Source organism: Patagioenas fasciata, chromosome 14 (assembly GCF_037038585.1).
Source record: "Patagioenas fasciata isolate bPatFas1 chromosome 14, bPatFas1.hap1, whole genome shotgun sequence".
In the NCBI taxonomy this organism is placed as follows: domain Eukaryota; kingdom Metazoa; phylum Chordata; class Aves; order Columbiformes; family Columbidae; genus Patagioenas; species Patagioenas fasciata.
The window spans coordinates 10,214,115-10,232,869 of NC_092533.1; the positions used below are offsets into that span (position 1 = coordinate 10,214,115).

General features: G+C 39.8%; 1 long non-coding RNA gene across 9 annotated transcripts; it reads right to left on the reverse strand.

Moving 5' to 3' along the window:
* On the reverse strand, positions 1 to 18,740 carry LOC136107667 (uncharacterized). Of its 9 annotated transcripts, none has more exons than XR_011741381.1 (5): positions 18,519 to 18,603; positions 17,746 to 17,971; positions 12,948 to 13,071; positions 10,008 to 10,578; positions 1 to 9,413 (listed from the first exon to the last, which is right to left on the reverse strand). It is a non-coding gene; the product is annotated as an uncharacterized lncRNA (long non-coding RNA). The 9 variants fall into 9 exon arrangements; XR_011741380.1 differs by lacking the exon at positions 12,948 to 13,071 and adding an exon at positions 16,815 to 16,912; XR_011741378.1 differs by lacking the exon at positions 12,948 to 13,071 and having other exon boundaries at positions 10,008 to 10,097; positions 10,318 to 10,578; positions 16,815 to 17,971.
* Between the last annotated feature and the right edge of the window lie 15 nt (positions 18,741 to 18,755).

Genomic DNA, 18,755 nt, shown 5'->3' on the forward strand with positions numbered 1-18,755 from the left:
GAATAAGAATATGGTACACAATTTTATATCTGTTTTAAGCAGCTAATTTATTATCCATAATTTCCTTTTGTCAAGTAGTTGGACACTGCTTCTTCAAGAGTATTTTATAAAGCACCCAGGATTTTCAGGCATGGTACTTCCTGAAGTCCAGCATCCTAAAAATGTAAGGAGAAGGTCTGCCCAGCTTACTGCCTTACTGGAGATGCTATTTCCTACTAGAAATGGCATTCAGTTACAGCCCATCTCCCTAAGTCGTATGAGGACTTCAGTGGGTTTAAATGGGATGTCCACACATGATGAATGTGGCACATCAGAAATTGCTAATTAGAGAAGTTAGAATTTTCAGAAATGCCAAGGAGATTCAGGAGTGTAAATGCCAGTCCACAGTTTAATAAGTAGTTAATTTAAATTCACTTATAATTACTATATTCACTAAGATGCAGTTGCAGACACTGAGAGTTTTAAAAAAAAAGTGTTCTGTTCAGACATCAAATCGTTTCCCCTGATGTCAGTGGGAATGAGAATGGATTTAGGTTTTGCCATTTCCATTAAGCAAAATCAAAAATCTGATAGGCAATTTCCTGTCATAAAAAGATCGGAGAGAGCAGATGGAGGAAGAATAATCTAATTGAGATACATTTTCTTTTTTATTAGCTTGCTCTGTTTAATTTTTAAGACCAAACCTAAAGTGTCGTCTTCTACAAAGAGAGCTTGTTCATTAAGTCTTAAAATAAATGGCAAGCAAAAAGCTCTTTTACTAATCCCAGAATGCTAGTGGTGATACCAGGCATTGCTAATAACCTGTTAACACCAGGAAAACTGAAAACAAAAACGATGCAGCACTGTGTTGAGTAACGACCAGTGAAGCTTTCAACAGCAGCAGACTGTTCTGACTCATTCTTCCTCTGGCAATAGAAAATGCAGTTGCTGCAGAGAAATGAAGGATCTCATTCATTTGTGGGGGACGCAGAAAAGGAAAGGCCAGGGGCCAAGCTTTCCTCCTGCAGCTGAGTTACAGTGATGCAGAGGGTTTACTCCTCCCCTCTGGTTCTGTTACGTCCTTGCAAATCTCTGATACTTGTTATGGGAAATGCATTTAAATCTCCAGAGTCATTGATTTGGTTGATCATGGGTTGACTTTATGTTACAGATGCTTTGCAGAAGGTGTTATAACAATTAAGTTTAATACTTAAAATGAAATGGAGCTTTGAAGTGTATGAGAGAAGGGAAAGCACTCTATCCATTAGGCTACTTTGATTCCTCAGAAGTCTTTGTAACCCTACAAAATCCTTCCACAAACATTTTGAGAGCTTTATTTTATTTTGTCTTAGTGTGTTTATTTGGGTTTCTTTTAGCTTTCCCATGTTTAAGATGAATCATCCAGAGACAGCATAAAGGGACATTGTAAAGTGACCCCCTTTGGAAGTGGCCACCATCATCCAGCTGTGGTAGCCGGAAGTCAAATGGCAATGGAGGGATGGAGGATGTTCTTTCAGAATAAGGACATGATACAGGAAGCCGGTTTCTTCCTACGCATTTAGAGGGGTATTAGTCCATCTATTTCAGACATCTGATTTATTTGTTTACTTTAGAAACATCTGTTTTTCATCCAAACAGCCAATGGAAGAGAAGCAGAGATTCTCTGGAAATGCTTCACATCACCTCAATTGGGCAATAATTAAACTCCTAAATCAGATGTTCTAAACTGCTTACGGAAGAATATCTCTGTTTATTGGGATAGGGATCCTACCTTTCTCACCCAGGCCTTTTAATTTATGAAGCTCCAGGCAAGCAGTCATAAAGTTAGGCAATATCCCTGCGGTATGCAGAAGAGGAAGGTATGAATGTGAGATGAGGTAAAATCAGCTCTGGAAACACTGCCAGCACGAGCCTGGATTCACCTGATCCGGGCTGCAAACCCACTGTATCTTCTGATATGCTCAGAGAAGATGTTACGTGTTGGAGGAAGAACCTGTAGTCAGAGATGTTACATCTTCCTGGCTGGCCAGGAAGTTGTTTGGTACCTGTCTCTTGTTTCCTATTCCATGCTCAAAAACTGCACGCTCTGTGCATGTGAGTCACACCCACAGAAACATAAAGAGTAGGGCAGCACACGTAAATGCCATTTGGAAATAAAGATACAGGGACAGATCATTTGTTTTAATGAGAAAGGGGCAGCACGCGAGGTGAAAAAGCCTCGAGTCGATGCATAGTTGCTACAGCTACCCCATTCATAACCCCTAGCTAATGAGTCAGAGGAGTATTTTGGGACAGTACTCTGCCAGCAAAGTGCTCCTAAAGGGAATATTCTCTCCAGTATAATTTAGATAAAACTCTGGGGCCTTTACCTACCCTAGAACTGGCAGCTAAAATAATAACTCACCTTCCACCCACCCGCTGTACCAATTCAGAAAGATGAACCAAAAACCGTGAACTAGGTTACGTAGTGACAGAATAAGATCCCGACATCCTAGATGTTACTGAAGTAGGTGCAATGACAAAAAAATTATAATTTGAGAACAGACACCTAATAGCACTAGATTAAAAGATTCTTCATAACCTAATGATACAAATTTATGAATAATCTAGTGATAGGAACAGATATAAATTCATAAATATGTGCACACTGGTAAACTAGTCACTCATGTAGATTGCAAACTGCCCTTGGTTTGTGTGTGTGTGTTTGTACAGCCTGAATATGTCCCAAAAGGTCCCCAAAAGCCTGTATTTCCCTAAAGTTCTATAAGATCTCTCACAAAACATTTCTTAAACGTTTTCCTACATAAACAAGGGTGGATTCAGAGACACTGGCCACATCTTTGCTGTGGTGAGCCTGCTCCTAAAGAGGCATAAAGTTTAACATGGAACAGCACCAGATCTGGCCCTTTGCAGAGCAAGGAGACACACACTGAACAGTGAGGAAAAAACAGTTTGCTGCTGCCCAGACAGAGGTCGAGTAAAGCGAACTCCACAATCAAAACAGCACATAGCATCCAATCACCTTTTAATGTATAAACAAAGGCTATCGGGTTATGGTTGCTTAGGAAATGGGATTTCCAGTCTGTAACTTTTTGAACAAAGATTTTTTTTACAAGAACCACCCTACAGTACCTTGTATAATACTTTTAAAATTGTTTAACATTTTTCTTAATGACATACTGAGGGCATCACGGCGTGATACAGCATTAAACATGTTTTTGGAGTGATTTCTCTAAAAAAATCACTATTGGCTTTATCTCTGCAGTGCTGAGCCCGCCAGCCAGCAGGTGTGGCTGTGGAGCCTTTTGAAATCCATGGGATTTGCTCCACCAGTCCAGAGGCTGCAGAGCGATGTCACCACTGTACCTGCTTCCAACAAGGACACAGTAACACTATGTGTTTGCCTTGACCCTCAGAAATCCCAGGCTGGCTGTAAATACAAGTGCTGTATGGATTCCTGTCTTAATGGAGTTGAATCTAATCAGTATCATTGCAGTAGAAAACAATGTTGATTTTGAGGAAGAAGTATTTCCAAAATGAAATAGAACAAAGTTGATTTTTAATCTGCTGTCCTGGTTTTTGATTTTAGATTGAATGTCAATGCAGTGGTTCATTTGTATTTAACAAAACAATTGGCGAGCAGGATGGCAGGCATGAAGGACTCAAAATATTTATTTAATATTTTTAATTGTTAAATTTGTAGTATTTAAATATTCACTGTGAAATTACATATTTAGACTTCAGAGAGTCTGATGTTGTATCTCTTTATTCTGTATAATTAGAAGTCAGATTTAACTTTGGCTGTAGCTTTTTATCCCAACAAACACATTTCATCTACGAGTGTTCTAAAACTTTATGTTAAAATTGTTTCAAAACAAATATTTGGTATAGCTTGATTAATGTTTCCTTTGGCAGCAGCTCTGCCTTATGCAGCCCAAAGCTGTGGTGTTTTTTTCCAGTCCCACATTTTTCCCAAGTGGTGCTGGCACAATTGCATGTGGGCTTGCACAGTGAACCCAGTCAAGGGCTTGATGTGGACTAAAATAATCTGACCCAAGATAGTTGCTTTGAACTTGGATCCCTTTTCTGCACAACAGCCTCACAAAGATGTGGTGGCACCACTGAGACAGTAGCCTGGGAAGAGAAGAATGAGGGGGGACAGGGAAAAGTGGGGCTGCAGCCCCCGCTTTACACACCAAACCCCCCTACAATAACTTGGTCCATTCAGTATCTAAAGAAAAAAAAAAAAAAGTAATTGCATAGCTGTGATACTGTATTTGTGTTTTAATTATGTTTCTCCAATATCCATACCTAAATTAACTGAGTGTACTATGAATTAATGGCATACTACAGTGATTAGTAGCTAAAATGTTTATATGAGCATTCTGCATAATACTACAAGATTAGGGAAAACATGCAAACATGTGCTTCTGGGAGGAAAATCTACTTAGAGAACACAAATTACAAAAACCAAAAAAACCTAACAGAAAATTAAGAGGTATTTTATAATTATCTTGCTGGTTTCTGTTACTGGCCCTGATTGACGATCAGTCTGCAGGGAGATGAACAGTTACTCATTAACAGCAGAATAACTACAGCAAGATTCAGAAGGCCAGGCAGTGTCTACAACTGTTGGTGTTCCCTGGGTCTGAACTGAACATAAATTACCTGCAGAGGCAGTAAAAAAAATCTGGAACTAGAAGAATAGCTAGTGGAGGTGAGCTAAACTGGTGTTCCACGTGTTTAACTAAAACTGGTAGGAGTTTGGGTTATATGGAAACTGTGTTCTTGAGGATATATGAAAAGTGTTACTGGGGCTATCTGTCCATCCTGTACTTTTTGGGAGAAGCAATTACTGCCCAATCATTATATTATCTGGTATCATGAGGTGTCTGTAAAGTATTTAAAGAATCTTGCTGAGCAGCAAAGCTATTACAATAAAGAAACTGGAAGAGTTTACGAGCCATGAAGTCTAGAAGCTTTTGTTTATCATAGGAATTAGGAAGCAAATTCCATGTCTTACTGCAATAACTTTTCCTATTTGTTGTAACATATTTAACATTTTTCATAAGCTTTCCTCTGTTGCGCTTTCTAGGTAGTCACTGATGTTGCTAGGCAAAAATAAAAATACAAACACCCTAAGCTACGTAATAGGACATGGCAGAAAACTATGAAAATGTTAGAAATGGAATGTCAAAAAAAAAATAGAACGCTATTTTTACATTTAATTTTTAAATAAATTTTTATTTTATTTTACAGCTTTATGGTAACTACTTACGTTCAACAATTACGATATAAAATATTGAAATAGGACCAGAGTTTTGGATAACATTTAATGGCAAAAAAAGTCACACCACCAAAATTAGGACAACCTGGGCACATCTTAATTCCTTCTTATTTAGATTTGCATTGTTTATTAGTAATAACTTAAGCATCAGGACAGTGCAGTACTTTGGATTTTGCTCTCTGGCCTGTGATTTGCTGCTAGCCTGTTTATGCAGGCGCAATGTTCCTGCCATGGCAGGATTAATAAAGCATTGACTGACAGATTCTAACTGTAACAGCTGTTTTATGGGTTGTCACATGTGGGTGTGAAAAAGCCGCACTGGCTCTCTGAAGAAAGCAGATTTACTATAGATAAACCTTTAATGACATCACCCGGGTGTAACCAACACTTCAGAATGCTTCAAAAATATGTAAGTATTTGTAAAGCCTATCTCCTACACATAGCTCATCTTTGCCAACACTGGGCTAGTACAGCTCCATGCCCTGTGCTCAAATACTGGGACAATTAGACAAGATTACACAGAGATTTAGATGCTAGGCTATTTTTAAAATCTCTTCCTCTCCTAATGCGTTTTCCCATATAATCCTATCTAAAAATTTATTTTGATGGATCGGGGTAAGTAGGGATCTGGGGGCTTAAAGTCACCAAATCCAGAAAATGCTTACACGGGCTATGGGCCCAGTTAGTGCTCAGAAAAGCAGAATTTCATTCACGGTATCCCAGCTCAGGGGACAGAAGAGCGTACCCCGAAGATCCCAGAAAGAGGATGAGGCTCAAAGAAAAAAAATGGTGAGAAAGGGAGACAGACCTAGGAAATCCTCCAAGAATAAATAAATACTTTCAATTTAAAGTGGCCATCGGGACCTGACGCTAGCCTAGATGTCTGGATCACGTTCTTTCTTTGCTGTGCCACTGGCAGAGATGGTTTGGGTTAACAAATTTCATTGCTGAACAGGTCAGATCCCACATCTGTGAAGTGGTATTGATTTTGCAAGAGAGCTACTGATGGAAAATGCTATTCTAGAGTTGGTATTAAAATATGATGCTTTCCCTATAGAAGACTGCTATTTGAATTCTTTTAGAAATGTGCTCAGTTTGTTCAGATACAATTATCAGGTTTTAGAAGGGTGGTCAGAGAAGACCAGAAAATCAACTAATCTCTGCTGTTAAATGCTTTGCCCCTGCAAAACAAGTAATTATTTGCCTATATGCTGTATGCCTCCCCCAACTCTGCTGAGTCAGCAAACATAACACCAGAAAGAGGAAATCATAACACAAGCAGGAATCTCCTTGCTGGAAGAAAAATCAGGGGCAAGGGGAGAAATAGTGCTTCTGTGAGTAACATGGAAATAACTACTCAATTCAGAAATCTCTATTGCACTTAGTGACGCAGCTGAAGGCACATCCAGATCACAGCGTCACCAGCCACGGGCTGTGCAAGAGGATCTGCCACAGACCAACCGTGCAGCTCTAGGAGTTCTGCTCTTTGCCATCAATTTCTATTTGTTTTTAATAATTTTCTGCAGAGGAATTAATATTAACATTGTTAAGTATTTTCTTGTATATATGGATAAGTGTTTAAGAAACATGTCAGTTGCTCAACTGTAGAAGTGTATTTTCCAAGTGAAAAGACTGATTGTCAGAGACTGTTAGATAAAGAGTACCTTATATCAAGCATTATTTCAAAGTGTTTCAAACAGATTTTCTTTCTTGTTGGTTGTGGAACATTACTGATAGTAAAAGCTGTACTTCTTAAACCTCTGTTCAATGGCATTCTTTCAATGGAGAAAAAGTAGCACTAGCTGCTGAAACAAAATAGTTATTTTCCTAGTGTAAGTATTTCAGACTCATTGCTTAATTCTTTCCTTTGTTCTGCTGCACAGAAAGCTTATGCAGACTGTGATGAGACAAAATTACATCAGATATACAAACACCCTCTCAAAAATCAGAACTCAAATCTTCCCTTGAGTCACTTGAATACAGCTGCTAATTATCTCATAGAATGCATTTTACTGCAGTTTGAAGAGCATATGGTATCAAAGGAGAAACTGCTCAGTAACACCACAGGCTTTACTTCAGCTGCATGAATGTCTCTCCAAACCACAAGTCCCTACCTTTTTATGTGGAGGAAGGATAAACTAGTAGTTGAAGTAGAGAAGTGAGAAACAACCAGTACGGGAGACATTCCTCCACTGAGAGCATACAGAAGTTTTCCTTCCCCAACCAAGGGAAACAGGGAAAAGGGAATGATATGTCACATCTCATCCAGCGGCTGGCAAAGACTTAAACACTGTGTATCAGGTTTCCTGGCAAAACCCACTGCCATTAAAGCAACGTTCTGCTTTGTTCTGGGAGAGATGTGTTAGATTCTGAATCTATCAACCATCCTATTTTTCATTTCCATACACCATATTTCAATATGTCTGAAATAACATCGCAAGAGTTGAATGCTGAAAATCTGAAAACCTGAGATGTCAGTGAGAGATAAATATACGCAGTTAATAAACATGTTATTCTTTCATTAAGCCCTAGAAACAAATACAGCATTACTGAAGACGGAAACAATTTTGTTGATATCACTGGAGCTGAACATACTTCAGCCAGAATGAAACGTAAATGTCCACATAATCCTCTGTGACCTCTCAATTATTCCCACGCTGCGTAACAGTGATTTCACAGATTACACTGAAGGGAACTGTAATTTAAACTTTCTGTGGTACATGTGCTTGTCCCTTTAACTTTCTTGTTCAGTAGTCACTGTGGCAAGTTAATCTGCAGTGTATTTTAGTTGAAATAAGGGTTGCAGCAGAAACACTTGGGCCCATTGTGAGTCTTTGTGTTCTTTCTAGTCCTATTTTCCATAATGATTTCATCCTTATCTCAGCGTCTGATTATTAGAGGAATAGCCTTTGTATGCAGAAGACAATGTATTGATTGCCATTGTGGAGCTGTGCGGGGGGGGTGAGCATGATGTATCTACAGCTGAAGCTTGTTGGAGTAAAGAATCACTAGTACAAAACATGTGCTGTAACTTTCCATGAATAAAAAGCATTTCAGTAATAAAATGCAGGATGCCCGAAATGAAGCTTAGACAAGCTTCACTCAGATATTTACAGTTAAGTATACATTTCCTGAGATTTAGGAAAACCCAGCAGTGTCCATTGCTGCTTATAAAATTCACACCTCTACTTTTGGATTTTCCTTTTCTGTCTTAACTATAGTAATTCAAACCCCTGTCTCAACAGAAACGAGAAAGTTTGTTCTCTGAACTTTTGAAATTGCTTGCCATCCAAAGAGTAGCATCTTAATTCCTGAAACTGCCAAAACATTAATTGATTTTTACTAGTATCGATGTTCAGTTTGAATTGTCTGCCTTAACTCTACATCTGAAATCATGTCAAACCCAACCCCTCTTGCTACACCTTTCTTAATACTGGACCAGCCAGCTTGCGCTTGTTAATAACTACTCTTTTTTAACCATATGCAGTCAGACAACATTGTCTCCCTTTGGTGTGACATAAAATCCACAGGTGTATAGTCAAAAAAGGCTCACTGTAGGGTGGCATGTGAAATATATTGGCATGAAGAAACACCCTTTCCTAACTGGGTTGGTCATATGATTGGTATTTGGCAGAGACTCATATCATGACTCAGTGAAATCTTTTAACAGTGAAGTTTCTCATATAGTAAACATTCCCAAACACTAAACCGTATAGTTTTATTTCACTGAAGTAAAATCCCATTATATTAAATTATAATGTGGAGACATTCTCTATGTTAATTTAATGGATGCAGCTCTTGAAGTTCTCACCATCTGTTCCACCCTTTAATTACAGAAACAAAAAGTACAATTCACAATCCCATCATAAAAAGGACTACAAGTGATTTTGATGCACAGGTATGTATCATACTCAGACTGCCAGCAACTGTTTCACACATGGTTTCACTTGACAGTAAGCTGTACTTTGTTGGTATCACCCCAACTTTAAAAATATGTGTTGAGAGTTTCAAGGGGATAAATTAGTTGATCACTCACCTAGAAATCTTATTGTCCAGCGCTGTGGTTCTGTCTTCCTCTTAGATCCAGCTGCCTTTCAGAGTAAGTGAAATTCCTTTTGTGCCCACAAGCCATTGAAAACTGCAGAATCTTTTGGTGCAAAAGAGGGTACAGAAATACAGTAAATGAAAAGCCATGCTATACTCTTTGTCAGTATTTTTGAGACAGGCTACCCTCTTTAAAAGGAATATATTTTTCTTCTTCTAGATGATATGTAGAAAGCATTTACATTTAAAACAGTTGAACAAAATGCAAGTATTTGCATACATTGACATTGCTGAGAAGCTTTTTCATTCACAGACATAAGACAATAATGAGTTTGTTCACCTAATAGTTATGACTTTTCTGTTAAAGATAACTTACACTCAGAAGAAAGTGTGTTTCAGTTTTAAAATATCTGCTCATATAACTAGCAAAATTAATAGTAGCTGTAACACTTCACAGAAGGGGAAGTGGGAGTTGAAATGGCCTTGGAAATCTTTAAACAGATACACAAGACAACTCCAGTCTCCTGATCTGCTCACCAGCCCGTGGTGCCTCTTGCTCTACTGGTTTCATAGTCCAGAGTAAGAGCAAGAGTTATTTTCTTGAACACAGAACTGTATTAAATAGTCACATAAAACCAGAAGAACTTGTTTTGGAATAAGTCAGAGCCCTATCTCCAGGCTACTGTAACGTACACACCTTTATTGTGGAAATTCTTTTACTTGGTTTATTATCTACACCAGTAGTTCTTGATAGATTTTGATACATTTGCCTGTCTCCAGCTGGACACTGTAAAAAAAAAAAAAATTGGAGCAGTATTAGCTATACCAATACAGTTTTCTTGACTACTAAAAGAAAGAATATGTATGATTTTTCCACTGTAATAGATCCAATTTTTAAAGGGAAGTGCAACTATAGTCAGGACAGAGGGGGAAATTTATAAAAAGGTACAGAGAGGGACTTCATGTAGAAACAGCTGCAACACAAGAATGGTAGGTTTAATACTTACACTGTTGAGACTAATTTATATCATAGCTTAGGTGCCATTTCTGAAATAAACATTCTTCTGAGGAAGTTCAGCCAGGCTTTGTAAGATTATTTTTGATAGTAAAACATGAATCAAAATCCAACTTGCTGTGCAGTGTCCCAAAGCACAGGGCCAGTGATTTCATGATGGAGAGCCTCCCTTCTGAAGCTGGCAAGCTTCCCCCTCTCATTCTGTGCAACAGGGATCAACCACTGTTGTGATATACTCTCCATTCATTCAGTCCTGTGATAAACATACATTCGTTATGGAATTGAAAAAAATTCAATTGCTCAAGTTAATGATAGTTTTCTGAAACCAGTTCTGCTCTCTGATAAGACACTTGCTATCATTATTTAATTATGGAGTAATTATTCATCCAATGAAAACAACAGTCATAATTTCCTTGACCTTTTCAGTTTGTAATCTGAGGAGGAAAACCACACTGGTGAAGTGTACAAATTAACATTATGCTTGTGCTACATATACACTCCCAAGAGCAAATTTCTGAATACCATGGCAGCAAGCAACATTAGCACTGGTTCCTGTCTTTGAGCACATACAGACTGACAGCTTTTGGATGCTCTTACTGCATATGAGTGAAATTCAGCTAGTTATTCAGCAAACACAGCTCAGGTTCAGGGTGCACTAGGATAGCCCAGCACAAGCCCAGCTTTTAGGCCTGCAAACTTTCAGGATTTGTTGGCTCAGGCTTCCAACAGCTGGGTGTGTGTAGCATCTAGATGACAGACATGCAACACAATATAATGGCCAAGCATTCTGAGGCTAACATGAGGAAGGTACTATTTGGCCAGTGAATGCACTCAGCGGTTGTCGTTAATGCTATATACATCAAAAATGAGGTTAGACACCCTGTCAGTACGACCCGCGTTTCAGTTGAAATACTGAGAGTTTTGGCATTACCATCTACTAGTGAGATTAACAAGTCACCCTTCATGGCCATTTCTCATGTTTTTGCCAAATGTAAGACTTTTATTAATCAAATTTTTAAGTGTATTTTTTATTTTCATTATATTTATCTTATATACAACTTCAGGGAGAAAAGCTTCCCAGTTTAGATTGATATTTCCAGAGCTTATGAGGTGTTGCAGATCACTTGACTAAATCCAATTCAGGAAGGCTGAAAGGGGAAAGAAAGGAAGCTTTACACAAGAAAAAGGATGGAGGAGAATAACAGCAATCAGGAAGAACAATGCTAACTTTGACAGAAAAAAAGACGTTGATCAAAGGTGGAGGTCACAGCGCGCAATGAAATAGGAGATGGAAAAATAAAATTTATTGTTCAAACAGAAGAGGGTTTGTTGTTACTGTGATCACCAGGAGAGCTGGGGAGTTTGTTACAGCTGAAGGGAAGTATCTAATGTCCTCAGGATTGACCACTGATGCTTCCCACTGGTCTTTCATCCTTACCAAGTCACAGGAGTTTGATGGATATGATGAGGAAAGGTGGGGAAAGGTGACCCAGCTCAGGGCTGGAAGGGTAAATAGTCTTAGCTAGTAAAAATTGAGATAATACCTATGAACACACTGTTACTAATGAGGAAGCTCAGGTTTATCAAGTGTAGCTCCATCCACCTAGGGATATTCTCTTTCCAAGTGATTTACCACTGTTATTTCATTTTGTATGTGTATATATTTACTATTATTACTCACAAATATTTTGACTGTCATTGAATTGGCATGACTAGTAGTTTCTGCTTGGGCAATACAGGATTGACAAGGATCCTTATGCTTGGGACTGAGGTGTGCTGACAACACATGACTTTAAAACGCCAAATGTGAGTCAGTCCACACATTTTAATTTTCATTAATATATTTATTTTCATGAATATTAATCTGGCTCTCAAACTTTCCTCAAAAAAGAGACAGTTCTACGTAGGCTACCCTGCTACAGCAGCGCAAATAACTTCAAGTTGCTACACTCCACCTTTAAAATAAGGCATTTGGTGAGAACACTTATGTAAAGCTGCAAACTAGATTTGGAACAATAATAATTATCCAACTTGCCACCTATTTTTAATACCCAAGACGGAAGGCACTGAAATTCTGAATGATAATATTCAAAGAGCAAAGCACAGCAGTTAATCCACCTATTACAATGAAATCTGATTCAGTATTAGGTTAAAAATAAGGTCGGGTTATTATTTGTAACTAGCTATTACTAATAATACACTTGTTAACCACAGTGAAGTTAAATCATGATCTAAGAATAAGTGTGCCTGTGCAGTGAATATATCACAGTTCTCCTTTGTCCTTTAGCACATACATAAATAGATTTCAAAAGAAATTTTCCCTCCCCAGTCTATTCAGAGGAAGCGTTTAGGCAGCAGGCAGGACACAGCACTGCTTGGAACTGAGCTGGAGAGCTGACGCTGAGCTGGATGGCAGGGCAGCAGTTTAGACAAGGCACATTTAACAGGTGGTGCATACCTGTTTTGTCATGCAAGACATCTGTGACACCTCCAAAATTACACAGATATTGCATTAACACACTTCTAGAGGTCACATGTACTCCCCAATAGGGTTCATGCTTCCTTCACTACAATATACTGGCAGTGCTATGAAGGAAACATTTACTGGCGGGAAAGGAATACCTCATGTTTCGTTGCTGCAATCCTTTTTTGCAGTCTTTCTATAGTTTAACTCTCCAGTTGCTTGGCCCAGATGAAGGTCATTACAACAGCAACTGTGATGTAGTATTAACTGAAGAGTAAATATCTGGAAAAAAAAAAAATTGCAATGGCTATAATACGCAGAGAATTTAATTCATTCCCTCACATAGCTATAGAATGGCTACATCGGTTAGATGTTGTCTGGCTTAAGCATAATAGGACAAGATCTCCAGGACAAGACAAGGAAAAGAGGCACAGAACAAACATAAGAGTCCTACTTATTGGCTGAACTGCATTGTGCACTTCTCCAGTCTCAGCACTTTGCAAGGGCAGTTAAATAGCAGAAGTGTTATGAGAACCAAGGGCAACACATTTTGAAGAAATCAGGCTTAATATCCTTAAGTCTGCAGGTACAGCACTTAGTCCTCCTGGATTTAAAGGCATTTAATAGGATTGCAGGCTCATTCCAAGGAAAATCATCCTCATTACAGTCCTGAAGCCTCCCCAGCTACATTAGCCAGCTGCTTTCTTTTGGATTAGTTACTGCATTTTGCTGTAAGTCTATGCACCAAGATGAGGAGACAAAATGTATCCTGCAAAGGTTTTATCCATAATTCAGCCATCACATTGTGTTTTGAGATTTCACAGAAGTGAGCAATGCAGCCCCTTGCTAAGATACTGCAATTTTAAATAACAAAATGCAAGTCCTACATTTTTCAAATTCCTAAACCCAGCCATCTGAAAACCAGAAACAGCGGTTTCTCCATAGTGTGCTGGCACAAAAAGCAAAGAAATATCTATCCCTTCCCTAACGCAGGAAATATTATGTAGGAATTGTCCATACAAAGCATGTGAGATGTGCCAAGTTTGTGTAATTTATTAAATAAAACAAACCACCTTGGATCATGTTATCTCCATGACAACTACTTGTATGTATTAATAATTTGCTTTGTGCTTAAATGTAGCTTATGGAAAAGATTGCACAATAGGAGAGCTTTTCCAAAGAAAGTACTTGTATCATGAGCCACGCTGACTGGAGCACCACAGCAGCAATCAGCAAGCCGAAAGCCTCCTCGCCTCACGCAAGCTTAGCAGGACATTGCACAGATGTTTACGTTGTTTAAAAGGAAGGAATCTAAGCATGTGCCCAAGCAGCTATTGAACTGGAGTCTCTACTTTCTTGACTTCAAATGCTTTCCCTCATGTTTGGCAACTTAGTGGCAAGTTAGTAACTTTACTGTTTCCTCAAGGGTTACTGAAATGATGTAATTCTCCATCTAGCCATGATAGTGACAGAATTTGTCCTGGCAGTGACAGTGTTTGTCAAGTGCTCCAAAGTGCTCCAAAGACTAGAGCTGTTAGATGACACATAGCACTTCCAGAAGGGAGGATGAAGGTGGCCGTGTGCTCAGGAGCGCAGGGATGTACCCATCTCACAGGGTTCCTGCCCAGTCAGGAGACAGCGCTGGGCTTCAGTGCCACACTTACGGGGAGAGAGCAGGGCACAGAATATTTGCAAAATATTAAAAAACTAATGTTTGTGAATGAGCATTCTACTCCTGGCTTTTAAAAGATTATTCGCTATGAATTTTCTGTATTGATTTGAAAATTAGATACTGAAAGAATTGCAAAATAACTGTATGTAAGACTGTATACTTCCTGCTTTTTCTACAACACCAGAGTGAACTATGATCAAGCAAATTTTAAGTAATGCTTCGTGATATATAAGGTGATTAATAATGAGATTCCACCCTTTACAGAAGCCACTTAGTTGAATGTGTAAAGTGAGTAGGCCTCTGTTGATAGTGGTATTACTGATGTCACCGATTTTGTCACGCACTATCTGGACTTTGGAATGAGTCAAATATACAGAAATAATATTTGTTCATGCTGATGTAACACAAATATCTAATGTAAATAGCTTCTCTTCTAGTTCGCCCATCTTTTGCAATCATTCTCCTAAAGATCACAAGATCTATCTGACTTAATGGAACTATAAAAACACAAAACATGCAACATGTTGTCTCAGTAAGTGACCGGTATCCGAATACGTGATTACATGACGTATACTTCTGACTTCATGTGATCAGGAAAAGTCCCTTCCCCCCATAAAGGCAGTTGGTTTCTACACTGAAGTACCAACCAGTGTCTATAGTCTTTGCTTACAAAAAAATGTATTTAATCAAAGAAGGCAGCCCTACATCAAAGGGTGGCAACTTATTATTACAATATTGTATAGCCTTTTCATTCTGCATGTAGTATTAAAACACCATAGCAACAAACGCTTCAGACACACGTTAGCAGATAATTTAGAACCAGTAAAATATTCAGAGAGAGATAAGTGTGAAGAAAACTTATTTACGTGTTCCTTACTCGACAATGCTTAATCAACACTACATTCACATTGTTGTACGATGCCTGACAATATAAATCTGCATAGTTTAAACACTGGTGTACCTTTCACTACAATGGAAAGGTTGGTGTCACTGCAGTAACTGATAAGATTATTGCAATTGCTAACACATGTCAATGAGTTTGAGATTCATTTCAGACTGTTACTAGTTGGTGTTATCCATGGTTTTGCAAAAAAGCTGAATAACATACCAGCCTGATGCGTGTAAACAGAAGTGCAGTCAGCCCAAACAGTTAACCTTTTTCTGGAATGCTATAGATATGAAACATTCGTCACTGACTCAAGTGCCAGGCTCCCATACAGCAGCAGGGACTACCCTACTCATCACGGCTGCCACACCCAGTCGATCTCCTTAGCTACAAACCACACACACAAGTGTCTGGCATATATTCACATAGTAAATACAAAGTATTACTGCCATCTCACAATTCATGGTTTAATCTTGCTGTATATCTGAAGTACTGACAAACTCCCAGCTTATGCAACACAGCAGGTATTCTTTCATTATTTCACTCTCCTTTGAAGGCTCAGATAACTATCTATAAAAGAAGACAAAAGCAACCATGATTCTCTAAACTATTGATCATTACTCTTAAGTAGGCGGAAGGAACAAGATCTGACTTCTGATCCAGATGTAGACTATTCAAAACAATATGACAATAAAATACAGAGCTATTGCTTGGGCTAGAACTGGAAACCAGAATTCTTCCCTTCTCTGTGAGTGTCTGGGTAACTGAATCCTGAATTTCCTGAGCCAAACCCTGAATTCTCTCCTGGGCAATGGCACAGCTTCAGCTGCAAGCAGGGAGTGCTGAATCACCTGCCCCTTGCAAAGCGGCATCTGTCCTGGCAGTTAAGAGCCATGACTGAGTCTTTTCATAGAAAAAGGGCAACTTTCTGAGGGGAGCACTTCAACACGATGCTCCTGGACACCAACAGTGGGTCTGGGAACCACCACACTTGTTCTAAAGACAGCAGTGATCATTATTGACATCTGTAGGGAGCCCAGTCAAATCCACACTGGCTGTGCCTTCTCCACACCTATTAGATAAAACATCACAGGACTTTGATTGTAGTTTCATAAACAAATAACCCAGTTTCCTGCTGCTGACGTGGTTTTATTTCTCCTCTCACAGTAACCTTCCTATTCCAGAAACACAGTTGGCAGCAGGCAATGCAGCCCTATCCCGTTTTGAGCACTCGGATCAATGCCCAGCGTGGGCATCCCCTCCCATGCCAGCTCAAACCACTTGCACACCCACATGAAGATGTGGGTGAGGGTACACATGCAGCAAAGAAACGCGTCTTTCAAGTAGAGCAAGGTTTTTTAAATGCTAATTTTTGCTGGTAGAGAGGGAATAATGTTGAGAGGGGATAGGCACCTCTGCCCTCTCCCTGTCAGGCTCAAGTGACCAGAATCCCAGAACAGAGAATACCTTGGTCTGGATCACAGTCAGACTCCGACAGGGTGCTGAAGAACTCTCCTCTCTTGAGACCAAGGCACAGAGTTGCAAAATGAAATGTTCAGATTTTTCTGAATGTTGGGCAAAATAAGTAAACAGTAACAGTAATTGGCTATTTTTTGTAGACAGAGGCATAATTAACTATAAGACTGACACCATAAGTTCAAGGATATTATCTACTTCAGTCTCACCAATAATTTCACTATCTCTATGGAAAATACAGAGCTAAATGTGGTTTTAAAACATTTCATTATGCCAGGAGGTCAAAAGTTACTAAAGAAAATAAACTTTAGCCTGGCAAGTTACACAACAGATGATGTTATTGCTTCACGTTCTTCGCATTTATTTGTTCAAGAGTATTTTGGGAATATTAAGGAAGATGCACTACAAAGTAAATTCTTGAAACCTATCATTGTTCAATGAATAACACTTTTCCTTCTACAACTTTAAGTACAAAATTAAGAACATCTGAAGATGCGAATCTATGTAAAAAGTGCAATAACATTCTGGAAGAAAAACAAAACAGCTGTGTGAGGTCATTCAAACAAACTGATGTCTGCTAGGAGAGTATGACACCAAGAAACCGAGACTGACCTATGAAAGCAAACATTCTTTTCCCCTTGCTCACCATGTAATTGTTAATTTGCCTCAATAGTAGGCAAAGAATTTAACAATTTAGACTCTGTATTAGGCAAACCCTGACCAAGACAACATCTATTAGCTAGGAAAGGTCCTTGTTGATTTGATAATTTCAACAGGGTCCATTTTGTCCAAATTTTGACTCATTTAAGTGAAATAATATTTTAAACTGATTTTTTCATACATTGGAAGTTATTTAAGGGAAACCTTGCATTAACTTATACCTCAGCAATGTAAAACGCAAATTGCAATAAAATACACAAACCATTCTAGATCACAGATGCACATTTGTTCCATTCCTTTTTATTGCATCTTATTTGTCTCCATCTCACAGACATCACCTCCTTTAGGTAGAAAGCAAGAGTCCAAGTACACTAAGGCAGCTGAGATCCATCACCAGTGTTCTGCTATTTCACTGAAAGCATATGCCATGTCTGACTTATTCCTTCTCTCTTATGAGGCCATAATAAAGCCAAGTCTTCCAAGAACTCCTGTTTTAAAGAAAGAAATGCAACACAGAGCTTTTAATCCAAGCACTACATGGTAGCATAAGCAAGACAATATTTAACACTCAGGCTTGAGCTGATGAGATTTATTTCTAAGCACCTAACACAGCAAGGGCCCTCCACTGTCTCGATCCCAGAGAGACACGACAACAGCACTCAAGACTACAGGAAAAGCACAAACACTACAGAGCCAGAAGAAGCAATGACCAACATCCCCTCTTTCGACTCCCCCACAGATATTGGGCGGGTCAGGCACCCCGTCCAGTCTGCGCCCCCTGAGGAGCCACCTTGCTGTCCTCAGGGCTCTCCCGGGCAGGAGAAACAGATACCAACAGGCCAGACGGCTAACAAGGGCCCCCTCAGAACAGGGCCCCCCCCAGCTCAGAGCAAAGGGCCTCGCTACCGCCTCAGGGTGCGGGCGGAGGGGAGGGGGGGGGGAGAGGTGCTGGGCTGCGCTGCCCCCCCTCACACAGAGCCCCGCTGAGGAGGGAGCCAGCCCTCAGCGCTGAGCAGCACTGCCGGTCTCACGCACCACAGGCCCGGGAAACAGAGACGGCGGTGAAGCCACCTAAGGCCATCCGTCCCTGCCGGGACGCCGAACCCCACTCACCGCCCTGGCGCGCATGCGCCGGCCGCGCAAGCGCCATCGCGTTTCCCGCCCCCGCCGCTTTGTGCCGCGCGGTGCCGCGCAGGCGCAGACGCGTCCGAGCCCCGTCCCGCCTCCGCCGTCCCTCCGGTCGGGCTGGTCGCGCCCGGCCTCAGCCCGGCG